A 16,621-nucleotide genomic window follows, 5' to 3' on the forward strand; every position below is an offset into this window, starting at 1 on the left:
TGTTGTTAGATACATACCCTTTATTACACACTCTAGTGGTCTATGGTATGAGTTGGAGCGAGAAAATAGAAGATTTAAGTTGTTGAGTCAATACCCCAAAGGAAAAATTGAAAGAAAACTATTATGAAGATGGCAAGTAAAGTGGAAGACCTTAAAGATCGTAAAAGTCAAATTTTATATAAAGTTATAAAACGTAGTTCATATGGATTAAACCATGGAATTTAATAATAATTCAAGTCCATCCAAGAAAAAAAATGTATTATTGATCCATTCAGTGTTTTTCATGAGTTACCCTAGATTTGAGAAAGGGTATATAGATGTTATGACCCTCAAAGTAGAACTTGGTATGTTTCGACATATGTTTCCTTCTTTTAAGATAATCCTTAACTACCGGCCCAACATGTTCAAATATCATTCTCATGGGGAAATACTTATTGTCCTACCAATGAATGCATTGGAAGATACAGATAATGGCAGAGTTGAGAATTGTGATGCGCCTCTTCAAGGCTCCCTGTAGTCATTTCTTCCGAAGGAGAGTCCTCCTCTTCCTTATTTCCTAATTTGCATTTGCTTGTTGTTATTAGGAAGGGAGTTAGACAATGTACTTGATTTCCCATCTCAAAGTTTTTGTCATCATTTGATTGATTCTCTTCTTGCTATAAGGTTTGTTTTGTCTACTCTTGATGTTTCATGTGTTCCCATTACTTGTGTCGAAGCTTTTTAGAGTCCTCATTGAAAATCTAGAATTGAAGAGGAAAGTGTTGCTCTTGTGTCTTAGAGTACTTGGTATCTCTTTATATTCCTCCCCTAAATGCCAAAAATGTAGATTGCATATGGGTCTTTACCATTCAAGTCAAAGCTCAATTGGTAACTAAATCACATACAAACTTACGGCATTGACTATCGTGTGAGATTTTTCCTAGTTGCTAAATTAAATTCAAACCAATTTGATATCTATGGTTGTGAAAAAGGGATGCTCACTTCAACAATTGGATGACATTTTTTATACAGTGATCTCAATGCAAAAGTCTATATAGAACAACCACCTAGTTTTGTTGCTTAGGGAGAGTTAAGTAAAGCATGCAAATTGCATAAAGCCATTTATGGGTTGAAACAAACCCTTCGATCATAGTTTGAGCAATTCAATCGTGTTGTTCTAGGGTTTCAATTTCATAGAAGTAACTATGATCAATCTATATTTATTTTGGAAAGAGTAACAAGTTGTGTGATATTGATAGTACTTTATGTAGATGATAAAATTTTGTCTGGAGATGACAAAGGTGGACTTGTTAAGATTAATGCCTATCTTCAAAAGCATTTTCAAATTAAAGACTTTGGGATTCTTAAATACTTTTTTTGGAAATAGATGTGGCAAGAAACAAATCATGTATTATTTTGTCTCAAAGGAAATCTATAATTTATCTTCTAAGTGAAATTGAATTATTGGGAGCTAAACTAGTTGATACACCACTAGAACCTAATCATGATTTATTTTATGCTAGTTCTCCTCCTTTAAAAGATCTAACTTCTTATATATGCTTAGTTGGAAAGCTCATATATGTTATTGGTGATGAGGCCGATATATTGTATGTTGTGGGACTAGTTAGTAGGTTTATGGGAAAACATAGAAAAGTTCATGCAAAGGCTGTTCAATGAATACTTTAGCATCTAAAAGGAGGACTAGGGAGAAAATATTTTGTAAGTATTAGCATCAGATAAAAGTGATGGACTACTATGCTAGAGACTATGTTAGATAAAAGGTGACATGAAGTCAAGCACTGGTTATTGTACCTTTGTTGGGAACATTTGGAGCATTGAAAAGTAAATGAACAAGAAGTAATAGCAAGATCAAGTACAGAGGCTGAATGCAAATCTATGGCACCTATCACTTGTGAAATGATCCAGATACAATCTCTTTTGTCAAAATTTGGTGTGGAGGTAAATTTGATTGATAGTTATCAAGTGATGATCAGACCTTTATCTTTATAGCCAATAATTTGTTTTTTATGAACCAACGAAGTTCATCAAATTATATGGTCATTTCACCAAAGATTAAGTGTACTAAGTGGAAGAATCATAACCCCTCATATGAGAATTGAACATCAATTGACAAATATATTTACTAAGGCATTGCATGGAGCATAGTGTGATACCTCGTGCTCCAAACTGGTATTATTTGATGCATATTTCTTAGCTTGAGGAGGAGTGTTAAAAGTTAATTAAAATATGTACGAGTGTAGTTTATTGAGAACCTTGGGGGTAATTTTGCAATCATGTAATCACTCTCATACTTAAGTAAATGCAATGCATGAGTGAGGTGTAGTCGAATTTTTCAAGTTTGCCCTCTTTAAATGTTTCTCTTTTCTTTCTTCTTCTTCCTTCGTCTTCTACTACTTTACTTCTTTCTTTTTCCTTATCTTCATCTCTCTTACTTCATTTTTTTTATGTTCTTAATTAACAAAAGATCATAACTTTATTTTGTCAGCTGAATTTTTCCAAATATAATGTCCATTAACAAGCCATGCCTCAATTAGCCCAGTGTCAGCAAAATTAACAGCAGAAAACCAATTAAAAAAAATCTTTCCAAGAATAGAGCCTTTTAAGTTAGTACCACATGAGATTCACCTCCTTGGGACCCTCAGGTGCCTCGAACAGCCCCTCCTACCCACATTAGAAAGTCCAATCTCTTGCAATGATTGGGTTCTCCTCACTGACATTTTAACTTGCATGAATTTAAAACAAATATAGTCAGGAAAAAGAGAGAGAGAGAGAGAGAGAGAGAGAGAGAGAGAGAGAGAGAAAATGTCTCCTTCTCCAAACCCCAAAAGCTCAAAATTTGATAAAAATGTCCTACTATTTGGCTTTCATATCTACTGGTTGAACTCCAAAAACACATTTAAATAAGGCCCCGAGTTTGTTCACACTTCAAATTGAGTAAGGGCATCCTGAGAGCACATGCTAACATTCCTTACTCCCATCAGGGCTTTTAAAATAAAATTCAGGAGAATCCCATTGAAGAAACTCCAGAATAGCTATTGTTTCTAAAAGCTTAGAAACCCTCAAAATTCTCACAGAGAGTAAAAAAACTCTCCAGCTTTAACTTACCTCGTTCTCATTATATGCTTTGCTTGAGATTCTTCTTATACTGTCCTTGAGCTCCATGCGTTTCAGATATCAAGAAATCATGTCTTCCTTGACCATTCTTGTTTTGGCTTTTTATCTCGACTTGATACAGATGCCAATCTCTACAGTGTGAATAACCCACGTTAGAAAACAACATCTCTGTCCTTTGTCGTCCTCCTTGACTTGGATCTTCATGGAAAGAACTATAAACCCTCCTTTTTTTCATCAGACAGATCATTTGGGTCTCCCAGTAATTTTGTTGGGACCACTCTCTCTGAACAGCTGTTTGATAGTGGAAGACAGTCTCACATGTGAATTTTGTTGAGCAGCCACTCAAAAGAAGGAAAATGTAATCTCCATGGAAATGGAATCAAGACCCCTTTTTTTCTCTTTCTTGTAATGGTGAAATGCCAACAGAGGTGTCTATGTACCTACTGCAGCAGAGCAAGGAACGATGCTGTTTCAGGCATCCATTGTAAGAACTGGTCAAGAATGGAATAGTAGCAATAACTCTACTGCCTACAAATGGAGGTAGAGGGGAACTGAAAATAGCTGGAAACAACCCCACCGTGAAAGCAGAATCGTCGACATGGACATGGCATGCCAGAACCGAACCCCTCACGGGAGTCGGAGCTAGCAATGCATCTGGGTTTGTTGATCAGTATATGCTGCTTCTGCATGTGTTTGTTATATTGACTACGTCAATTCCCATGGTTTACCATATCCATGCAGACATAGATGTACCCACTGAGAGCTCAAATATGGATTTACTGAACTTAAAACAACTGAAGATGGAGTGTCTAATTCGTTCTAAGTGCAGCTGAAACGAAGAACTGTGAGAAGACATGGACATGCCCTTTGGCGCACACATGGCCAGGCATGCAAGCACTGGTTGGCGATGGTGGCTGATATCGACAAGAAGATGTCAGTCTGGGCCCAGGACTCAGTCGCAGATGATATCGAAGATGACGATGATGATGGGAATGATGATCTGAGGATCAAAGCATGGAAATCGAAACTAGGGTTTTTGTGTTTGGTGGGGGGTGGGGGAGGGACTGAGTAGTCTATTATGAACCTGGAACAAAAGGGATCCTACATAGAGATGGCCAACAGTTCCTTTTTCTATCTGGTGCAGATTCTCATTGTGAGACTCCTAACTTTGGGGTTGGGATTTTAATAGATGTGAAATTTAGAAAAAAAACTGAGTTGGAGATAAAAGGCCACAATATGTTATATGCTCTCACATGCTTTGTATATATTAGGCATAGTTTGTAAGGTTGGCAAGGAACAAATTTAGAAGGGTGGTGAATAAGTTTGTTAACTTTTGCTTTTAATTTTAAATGGTTTTGCTTAATTCCTATGTATGTATTTGTTTCTTCAATTAATCCAATGTGTAAAACTAAATATATAGTTTAAAACCAATTTCACAGTTTACATTTATGCATAGTGATCAACGGCAACGGCGCCAAAAACTTGATGTAGAATTTAGTTACATCGGCTTTAATACCTCGCAAGCGTACGAATCGTTCATGTAATTTAGCGGGAACCGAGGGTCATATCCACAGGGAGGACTGAATTTTGTGTATTCTTCAGTCAACTAGCCTAACCAAATATGATGAATTAATATTAACTAAACACTAATTATATCCTAAATTATCAAGCAATCATCTGGTTAACTACTTGCACAACAGGAAACGTCAACTCTGGATTTTACGGTGATTCGTGCCTCTCTCGAGCGCCACGTAACCACGGATCCGATTTCTCAATCCTTGCGTCTAGCCCCTCTCGGGCGCATAGAGTGAAAGACAGAAATTGGATTAAAATACCAAAATCCAACCTCAATTATAATCCTACCCTAATTAGCTAATTTAATCAAATATCTGGAAAATAAATATTCAATAAACATTAATTATCAAATCAGATTCAATAAACATTCAAAACTAAGTTCAAACTATATAAAAAATTAAATTAAAAAATGACGAATTACTCCCCTTCTCCTTCCTCTCGCTCGGGCAGCAACTCGTTCTCACGGGTGCTGCAATTTCCCAAAATTGATGGCTTCGGGTAGCAAGAGTGAGTGGCCGGAGGTAGAGACGACGCCGACGACGAAGGATAGAAGCCGACGGAGGGAGTTGACGTCCGGCGAAGAACGAAACAGAGCTGAAGTCCTCTAACCGGCTCTCTCGAGTCTCGGTCGGAGTCAGAATAGCTCCGGGAATGGTCGAAAATATGTAATAGACGTCGGAGGATGGTCAGAATGCGGAATTGGCACCGGAGAAGCCCTCTCGGATCACCTCCCGGCCTGGCGAGCGAAAACTAGCATTGTCGAACTCACCTCGACGGAGACTCTCTCGAGCTCTCCTCGGGTTTGTTCTCGGTTGCTGGACGGCGGTGGACGGCGGTGGACGACGGTGGCGCGGCGAAAGACAGTGGCGCGGCGAACGACGATGGGAAACTCCTCTCGGGTCTTCCCTTGTTTCCGGTCCAAGGTCCTCTGTTTTGGTCGATGCCCCCTGTTTTCTCTTGACGCTCTCCTCTCGCCTTCGACGCTCCTCTTTTCCTTTAATACCATCTTATTTTTTTTAAAACGATTTGCCCTAGAAATCACCTCCATTTCACTAAGGGCATTTTGGTAAATATCTCCTTCTCCACCAAAATTCTCCTGAAATTCCATAATTGAATCTATAAAAAGCATTTCAGGAAGAAATAAACCTTAAAAACAATGAAATATAATTCAGGAGAGAAAAATATGCAATATCGACAGTGATTAATGCCAAATTCAATAAATACTCATTTCATTTGAAAACCGATAAATAACCACCTATAACACAATTATAAAGGTTATTCTATTATAATTAACCTAGTTCTCATGTCAGAATATGGCATCTATCAGGTGGTGAATAAGTTTGTTAACTTTTGCTTTTAATTTTAAATGGTTTTGCTTAATTCCAATGTATGTATTTGTTTCTTCAATTAATCCAATGTGTAAAACTAAATATATAGTTTAAAACCAATTTCACAGTTTACATTTATGCATAGTGATCAAGGTACAAGCCGGAGTAATCACATAGAAAGTACACATATACAATATTTTTAGGTGGTTCATAATTCTTTCACAGATTGCTAGTCCCCCTCCCAAGATGTTTTGGCACCTTGAAACTCCGTTAAGTTGGGGTTGGCCTATGATATTTACAATAAATTGTCTTTAAGGCCAATTATAATACTAGCCATGCAAGGACTTACAACAATTCACTAAGCTCACTAGCCTAACCGGCAAAAGGTTTTTCCAATAGCTAACTAGGGTGGTCTAGCCTAGACTTTTCCACAAATTTGCAACAACTCACTAGGCACATCAACTTAAACCTACAAAAAGATTTTCAACACCGCCTACCTACAAGGTCTTATGCCTCACACAACAACAAACACAACTTTCCAACTTCTATTCTCAACCACGATAATTTTTCTCAAATAATTTTGGAATTAGGACGATTTTACCTATTCAAAGTTTGACCCAATTGCAAATGATTACTTGCTTAGAATATAGTCCAATGTAAATTACATGTTAATAGATAGATTTTAACAATCTAAACACAAGCAAATAAGTACACCAACTCTAAGTACTTACCCATGTAATTAGCAATTTAAAATATCCATTAATGACAGATTTAAAAATATAATCAAGTCAATATAATCTTCAATGACTTGATTAAAAAGTGTAGTCTTCATGTAAATTCGAGATTGGTTTTAATTGCAAACTGGGTAATGCACATACAACTACTTAATGTAATGATTGAAATATCTCAAAGTATATGCATGTCAAATACTTAGATTTGATCCACATTTTAATACTTAAGAAAGGCCCTTTCAAATACCCCACTAAAACAACATACAAACATGTATTGATATTATTGATGCTCCAAAATTGATTTCAAATGGTTGTCAACCGCACAGCTATTCACAATGTTATGATTGATTCAAATATGAACTTAAAATTACTTGGCACACATTTAAAAGGCTGAAATATAAGCATTCGATAAGGATTTAAATGATCAAGTAAAAAAATACATAGGTCAATGAAAAAAATTATCGAGTTTGGCTTCCTTTCAAGCTTTAGAGGAGGTAAAAAACTCCTTGAATCATGCGGGAGGGCTTAGGAGGTTTGGTTTTCACTGTGATGAGAGAGAAAGTTTGTTCGGGGTGTGTTTGGGTTAAATAGCACGAGTTCCAACATTTAAAAAATTAGTTATTATGGCTAGAAAATGACTTTTTTTGTATTTTAGAAATAATGGGTTAACAAAGGTTAAGTCCTACCTCCTTCTCTATTTCATGTAAGTCCTACATGTGGTCTTGATTGTTTCAATATCAATTATTTATGCACAAAGTTGATTTTTTACAACATTTTAAGAGGGTTGAATTGTATATTTAGATAAATAAATTTCATCTACATATGATTAGTCAATAATAAAAATTGAATCAAGCTAGGGGAGGCTGATTTCTCTATTGATACCTAAACGAGCTTAAAGATGGAAGACTCCAAAATGGTGGAATAAACTCCATCCAGCCCCAAAAGCGGCGGAACCCTAAGAGTCTTAAAAGTAATTACAAATGATTTGCTCATGATATGGCCTGGCCCGTGAGCTAAACAGACTTCCAATCCCCTTCTTCCCTTTCATTACAAGACAAAATCCAACACCCATGTCAGGATAATTGCAAGGCCGGCCACCTCACTTGCCACCAAAACCATAAACAAAACCAGACTCCTCCTCTGTAATCTTCTACAGTCTCTTCAATCCTATATCTTCCCCTCTTCTGCAGCCTCTCCGTCCTATATCTTCTCCTCTTCTCCTTGTTTTTTTTTTCTTCTTCTTCTTCTTCGGCCGAGAGGGTGAGAACAAGAGCGAGAGGAGACTTTGATGGATTATCTGTTACCCGCCCCCTGCTCTGAGAGTTAAAATCTTCTGCAACTGAAAAGTTGAGACAACTCTGGGCTTTACTTCGCATAATTTGACTGGAGAGTGAGTTTTTGGGATGTGGGTTTTATTTTTGGTTTTCATCGGAAGAACTAAAAATCCCTAAAAGCTGAACTGTCGATTTTCTTGATCCAGTTGCAGAATTCACCCGAAATATGCAGAGCTAGCTTCTGTGATGGCTCTTTTCCCTAGGCTTTCAGTGATGGGGGACTTGTCTCTTTCTTCTTCTGCCCCACCTCTACCGTCTGCTCCCTTTTGAAATTCCTTTCTTTCTCTCTCTCTCTCTCTCTCTCTTTCTCTCTCATAGCATACTCAGTAAGTGCAAAAAGATTATCAGCAAACACAATGATCTTATCACCGCGCTGTTGTTCATGAAACCGGATAAGAAACTCACATGCCCTGAATTTATTTGGGTTCATTATATATAAAGCCTGAAAGAATAAAGACCGTTGCAAAGAAATAAATAAGACCACAATTTTATTCAAAAAATAAAATATAAGAACAGTTAAGTAGGAAAGAAGAGTAACTAATAGAAATACTCTTTGGGTGAAGCAGACTGTTAACATCCTAAAAATAAGAGCATGATGACATAAACACAGTATCAATGTATTTTTTAATAACAATCCAATTAGTTTATGACGGTGCATTTCCATGATTTCAGTGTGAAATTCCCCAGTACAAGAAATAAAACTGCAAAGATTGTACTTGTTCAATACCAAAATCATGGCATACTCATCTGAAGGGTGAACTTCTACATATGCTGACTCCTACCAAAAGAGAGATCTAAGTTGGTTGAAGTCAAAATCAAGTTACTTCAACACTATGGGCAATTCATTAACGAAGTCAGCTTCATGCAGATTAAATTAATAAACCCATCCACTTGAAAAAATAAAGTACAATTAGATAGTCTTTTTAAAATGTAAATTCACTTAAATTAGTCTAGGAACAGGACTATTAACACCTCGAAATTGTTGGAAAATTGTAATGTCACTAAAAATTGCATTGTCAATTGATATACACTTAAAGGTGTAAAATTACTATATGCTAAAAGGCACAAGCTCTCACAATGCATAACAGCTGTCAATAAGAAATATAGGACATAACATATTTCATATTTAAGGCAATCAAAATCAGAAACTGTTTTTTTACATAACCAAATTTATGAATAATCTAGAAAGGTGAAAATACAAACGAGTGCAGAGAGCATATGTAACTAACCTATTTTTTTTTAGAATTTTCTTTCTTCAAATATTCTAAAAAAAACTCTTTTGTCATTGGACACCATACTTCAGCACACTAGACATTTGCAATGAACCCTCCTTTTACAAGATCCAGCCAGTTTGATTCATATAATTTAGGGCCAATAAGGAAGTTCAAATCTGTGATACGTTCATCCTCTCTCACGAGGGCTGTGGTATGAAGTTCGAAAGTCAGTTCCTAGCAAATATGAAGAGTGAAGACAACATTCTTTAAGAAGGGCAGATCCAAAATCCATCAAATACCAATACTGACCAGTTAGCCCAAGTTTACAATGAGATTTAGTGATACTAATGACCTTCTGAAACATATGTGCAGGGACAACATGCACCTGAAAACACCGTTTGAAACCCAAATAAAAGGAAACAGTAAGAAAAATTCAATTAGAAAGCACAGGAAGCAGGTAGATAATCTCCGAAGTAAAAAATGTGTAAATCAACAGTGTGAAAGAGTTTAAATTTAGTGAAATCTTTATTTAAGAGCACCAAGATCATATATCCATGTCAGGAACTGCTTAACCTCACAAGGCTAGTGTGCAATCCACATCCAATAGTGACAACACACAATTCGCTAACCAAAATGATCAAGAAATGATGCTGCATAAATGCACTTTGTATATACAACAAACAACTTAGCTACGCTGAAGCAGTTGCTCCGAAAATCATCCACTTAAGAACCTATACTCAGCAAGAGGGTCTAGGTCATAGTTCAAAATAGTTTTCCCTCATGGTCTAACAACTAAAATTATCTAATAGGTGAGAGTTTTGGATCGTAGCCCATACTCTATTTCATATTTTATGTCGCTTTTTGCCATTGACATCAATTTTTCCTTTCTTCCATTAAACACCTACTATAAGTCCAAAGCATACACACATAACTAAAATATAGCTTTACACAAGAAATGTACCTCATCCATGAGAAGCAAACCCCATTCTCGATTTCTTATCTCCTCAATTATCTTCTCAGACTCTTCAGACCTTTTCCCGCCAAAAGCAACCATGTTATAAGTTGTACAACCACACCAGCATTACCATGAAATCTCTCATTACTATCAAAAGTGAAACGACATATCTGATCATCTCGAATAGTAGACCACAACTTGAATTGGAAGGCCCACTGGTCTACAGAAACAACATTTGTTGCTAAACAGAGGCAACTCTTTCGTATTCGACAGGCTGCAGAGACACCAACAAGAGACTTCCCGGCCCCACAAGGAAGAACTATAATTCCTGATCTTGCTCTTCCTACAATTTACTACAAGTTCACCCTCATGCTGAAAAATCTATAATCGAAACAGAAAAGACCAAGCTACACAGAGAAGTAAACAAAATAATCAAATCTCAACTTTAAGACACAAATGTTTAAAGAAAGGTGTGAACCTAGCATCGTATTTAAGAGATCATTTCTTAAATGAAAGCCTCTGGGTATACACATCCAAGGTGGTCTTCTTCAAAACCAACATTATTTCTAACAAGTGACTGACAATCGACAGCTTGCACCCACCAATTGAGGGCTCATACCATGAAGAGGCTCGCTCATGTTAGAGCAAATTGACAGCCTCATCATTGCCACATTATTCAATCCTCTACATAGGACAAACTCCTACATAACTCAGTAGCATGATGTCTTTGCAAGTGCAAGCATGTGGTAGCATTGACCAACCAACTCTAGGCCACCTCTTGGGTGGTACATCCAAAGCTGGCACCCTCAAAATAGCAAATAATCGAACACAAGTTCTCGACATTACATCTACAAGGTCAAGTAATATAAGAAGAAAAGTTCAAATATAAACGTACAACAAATCAAAATTGCTTGGACAAGATGCAGAACACCAATCAGTAAAATGTAGTTCAACTAATTTGTGGCAGAAAACACAAAAACCAAGGCACAACAAGAATTTTTTTTCAACGACAACAAGTAAAAAGAAAGAATTTATTAAGAAATATATGGAACAACCAGACTATTTGATAGGAGAAAATGAAAGCAAATGTAGAAAAGGATTATCAAGAATGGATATGATAATATTATGCTTCATTAACATATTCTTGATATAGAATCTTATATGATATAGATCGCGATATAAGATATCACAAGGCACTATGTCAGTACAACAACTCCAAATGACTGGCAACCACAACGGAAGTTCTGAAATTTAAATTTTTTCATCCAATAGCATCACCACCAAAGTTCCTGATAAGTTACTTTAAATAGACCATGTCAGACATTTGGTATTCCACACTACAAAAGAGAGCAGCCTACTTCCAACTACATGATTCTTTAAATTTTTGGTAATAGAAAAATCAGTTGAAATTGCACCTATCATGATGGAGATGTCCACTGGTAAGCATGATTATGTTTGGCCTATGTGACAATCAGTACCAAGATGAAGTAAGATTATACATGAAATTGGAAGAAATCATGGATAACCAATGTGTGTAATATCCAGTTCTATTGCACTAGCCAATGTAGCCTCTCTGAGAATTCTACACAATGTCTTCAACAGTCTCAACTATTTTGCTGGAGAGTTATATTGACATGAAAAATATTGTCTTACAATAGGCCTCACCATTTCCAAACATTTTACTGAGACTCTTTTCCTGGTATGGGCGTGGCTAAGCCTGAGGCTTCAATTACATGTTTAAGTCAGGGTTCACCTGCAGTTAGCAACATCAAGTCAACAACATACCCATGATGTGTGACAAGGAACAAAACTGGCAGAACATCAAGCATTTGTGAGAAATAAAGCTTACTGTATCATTTTTGAAGTCATACTCCTGCAACATGGGATAATTTAATGCATTTGGTAAGCACCTTTGCTTGACACTTTCAACCTGTAAATGTTTAAGTTAGGTAAAAAAAATTATAACCACTAATCACTTAAATATACATCATCATTCATAGACCACCCTACCTGAGCAGGATCTATTTCAAAAGAATGGGTTTCTTTCTCTTCAGCTACTGCTGCCACATCAGCTCCAATGAACAACTTCTGATGACCACCACCATCCATTTCACTCAAAGCTTTGCTAACTATAAATACATCACTTCCTTGTGAACCCTAAACAGTAGATCAAGAGTTTGCATCACCATCAGAATTGTGTCAAAGTTCTCATGATCTATCATAGAAATTTAACCATTTATTTGAAGGTTTAGCCATAGTGACAAATAATCTATCCATGCTGCAGTGTGATAGTGGCTTTGGAGATGATAGTTTTGATTCACTATGCAGACAAAAAATGATTAAATTATTTAACAACACAATTTTTTTTTTTTTCAAAAGAGATGTTCAAACTCCACTTCCCTTCTATGAAAAAGAACAAGAGCAGAAGTTATTTTCTTCCACTGTAACAAGCAAACAACTTCATGATTTAAATGGTAAATTCAACCATTTTGAATAATAGTAAAATATGTAAAGAATAGGCATATAGATGAATCCATAGAAACTCCTATGTAAATTTTACGTCACTCGCCAAAAAGATAAGAGAAAAGACTAAAAATAAAAAGGCACAACTCAGAATAACACCTCAGAAAAATATAGTGGACATGCATGAAGAAAATAATAGCAAACTAAATTACCTCATTGGAATAAATTCTCTCTTTAGATATAACCTCGTCCTTCAGCAAAGTCTTCAGCACCTGCAAGTATCATTTAAAGCATAAGTTCCAAATTCCCCTCATCACCATAAGAATAATAATAATGATAATAACAACATCAATAATAATAATAAACCACTTGTGCTAGAATACGAGACCAAATTCGCACCTCCGGGAAAGGGGACTCCATAAAGTACCGGTTCTTCTTAAGTACAAGTTTTACTTTCCCATAATTAGAAGTTGAAGCATAAATGAAATCAATCATTTCTTTAGGGAGCTTAGTCTTTGATAGCTTGTTCAAAACAGTAATTATAGTTTCAGTCTCGAGCCCAACAGAAACAGCACCATACAAGGAATGAGGCGCCAAGTTATACTCATGCATAGACTCTGGCCTGCACAACATTTTTCCAACAAAATGAAAATGAGCAACCACACAGAGTTTTATGTAGAAGAAAATAGAAGGACATCTTAAATACTGGCAAACGGGCTTAGCAATTGCAATGAGGAAATCATTGGCTTGCTTATACAACGGTGATCCGGCCATCAGCGCAAGCCCATAAAGGGCGGTTTGCATGATCAGGCTTTAATTCAAGTTTAGAACATCCCCTCTTCGTCAGTTCGCTTTCATCTTCATAATCCATATTCCGTACCCATAAACACAATTCAAGCACCTAAAGTAAACTAAAAACAAAAAGCTAAAACAAAACGAAAAAAATGAATAAAAGTAATACCTTCACGACGATCCTCATCAAAATCTTCGGCATAATCAACATCATCATCAACAACAGCAATTCGATAATCCTCCTGCCAAGAAAAAACAATCAGGGGAAGAGCAGGAAAGCAACCAAATACAGAACGAGAGTTGGGGTTTTCAAAATTATAAAACCTTAGAGGAAGTCCTGAGCTTCTTACTAGGCTGACCTTTTTCCCCTGCAAATGAAGAGACATGAAGACATTTTAGCTCGCAGAGAATTGAACCATAGGATTGAATAATTAGGAGAAAGAAAGAACTACATAAAAATTAAAACTTTTCTTTTTCTGAGAAAAATATTCTGAAAGCCCATTTATGCTGGCTAAGAAATACTTCTGATCTTTTGGAATTCTTTGATAAGAAAGCCATAAATTGTCTAGTAAACATTGTTCTTCTTTTGTTACCGAAATGCTTGGTAAAGTTTTAAAAGTAATATTAGATTTAGGAAAAACTACTAATTTCTGGCTACCAAAATTAAGAAATTCTTGACCATAATTATTAAATCTAGATGAAGTTGGTCTGGAGGATGGTCTGGAAAATCCATCTGTTCAATTAACCATAATTTTTTAGTCAAAAAATCTCCTACTAAGAGTATCAGCGAGACTATTATTCTTACCCTTAATGTGTTCAAATTCAATCTTATACCCATTTCCTGTAATAATATCTACTAGATTTAGCCATCTTCTTCTGCTTATTTTATTTTCTTTACTTCTTTGAAAATATTTAACTATAGCTTCGCAATCTGTTCTTAAAGTGAATTCTTGTTTGTTAATAATAAATAATCTAAATGATTCTAAAGAATAAATTATTGCTAGGATTTCTGAGTCTATGCTACTCATATTTCCTTTCTCTTTAAATTTCCAGCTAGCATAACTACAATTTTTTGTTTGCTCTTTCTCGCTATACTTATGGGGTTTAGCTATAAGAACACCACCCCATCCTAAATTACTTCCGTCAGTTTCTATTATAAGGTAATCGGAGTCTAAAGACATTTGTAATTTGGACAACTTTTGGATTTTTTCTTTAACCTTTTTGACCAAAATTTTATCTTCTTGATGAAAGAATTTTTGGCCTGTTGGAGAGGTTTTTCCATACAAAGGGCCAATGATTTTTCCTATGTCTTTAATAAAGGGTCTAGCATAATTGACATCTCCTAAAAATCTTCGAAGTTGTTTTGTATCTGATAGATCATCTGGCATTTCTAAAATTTTCTTGGAAATATGTTCTTGTAATTCTATTTGTCTTTGTCCTATATTTACTCCTAAGAATTTTATATATTCTTTAAATAATTCAATTTTTGTTTTGCTAATAATGATTCTTTCTTGCATAAAAGTGGCTAATACTAATTGTAAATGACCTATATGTTCTTCAATAGTTTTGCTAAAAACTAGAATGTCTTCTATGTAAACTAGAACAAAAGTGTCATATTTTTTAAATATATTATCCATCTTTCTTTGGAAAATTGCAGGTGCATTCTTTAAACCAAAAGGCATTACTAACCATTCAGAATGTCCTTCTGGACATGTGAATGCCATCCATTCTATACTATCAGGGTGCATTTTTACCTGCCAAAACCCTGACTTGCAGTCAAACTTACCAAATATATTTTTATCTTGAATTTTATTAATTAGTTGAGACTTATCTGGTATGTTATAGCTATCTGTAACAGTGTTATCGTTTAATCTTTTATAGTTAATAACCATTCTAGATTTTCCGCTTTTCTGTTCACTGTGTTTTCTTACTATACAGGCTGCGGATCTATGGGGGCTAATAGATTTTCTAATGGTTCCTAAATTTAGTAGTTCTGTGATATGAAGTTTAAAATCTTCCCTATCTAGGTTAGTAGCTTCTATATTGGTTGTTTTAACTATATAATTGGGATTTAATAATTCTAATCTACACTGTATATGATTATTATCCCAATGTTTTAGGGGATTCTCTCCAAAATATTCTAATTGGTCTAATTTGTCTATGATCTGTTGTAAGTGATGTTTATCTTTATGATGAACGTTAATTATTTCTAAATATAGTTTTTCTGTGTCTAAGAAAGTATAATCTAAATCTATCAATCTTTCTATCCAATCATCCATATCTTCATCTTCACCCATTACCTCTTCTGGATAATCTTGAGGACTTGGTAATTGTTGGATGTAGGTCTCGGGTTGAACTGACACTGGGACTAAGCCTGTATGAACTACGGCTTCAGGAAAAGTCTGAAATTGTTGAATAAGGACTTCGGTTAAAGCTTCATCTATTTCTTCATAACATAATATTTTATTTTATTTTTTAAAAAAGGTGTGAATATATTACTAAGAGAGAAAAAATACAAACCATACTAAACAGGACCTTCCTCCACAACAAGCTGTTGGAAAAAAACACCCGTTTTAGCCCGACTATCCGCCAAGTGATTTGCGGATCTAGGAATATAATTCCACTTGCTCATAACATAATAGTTTATTATCTAATTTAACTATATTGTTGTCTATTTGTTGTTCTAATGCGAGAATAGTAGGGTATTGAGTTGTTTACAACTACCTGGAATTTGACATTGACAACTAGTTTTTAATTTGGATTCTGATTCTTTTAATTCTCTAGTTTTTAATTCGGATTTTGATTCTGAATCTAGGGGACCACCACGCTCCGTGGAAGAGGTGGTTCGGATAGTATGTGGTTCGGACAGGAATTGTACTGGTGTCCGTATGGAATTGAAGATAATCTCTGGAAATAGTAAGGGAGCCATTATTATGAAAGATAAAATTAAGGCCTAAAATAAAGTCGACTTTTAGTTTAAGGTCTCTAACCCATGTTAATGGTAAAGGATAAGATCCAGAAAAGGTGGAGCAATTTGTATAAAATTGGATCTTGCCTTCATCAAAGTAAGTGGTGTATGGGTTATATGTGCCATTGACTTGTTGACTAAAGACTT

The sequence above is a fragment of the Aristolochia californica genome, unplaced genomic scaffold (genome assembly GCF_029961685.1).
Source record: "Aristolochia californica isolate CCGP_79_NKW_82.1479 unplaced genomic scaffold, dmAriCali1.0.hap1 SCAF_11, whole genome shotgun sequence".
Classification (NCBI taxonomy): domain Eukaryota; kingdom Viridiplantae; phylum Streptophyta; class Magnoliopsida; order Piperales; family Aristolochiaceae; genus Aristolochia; species Aristolochia californica.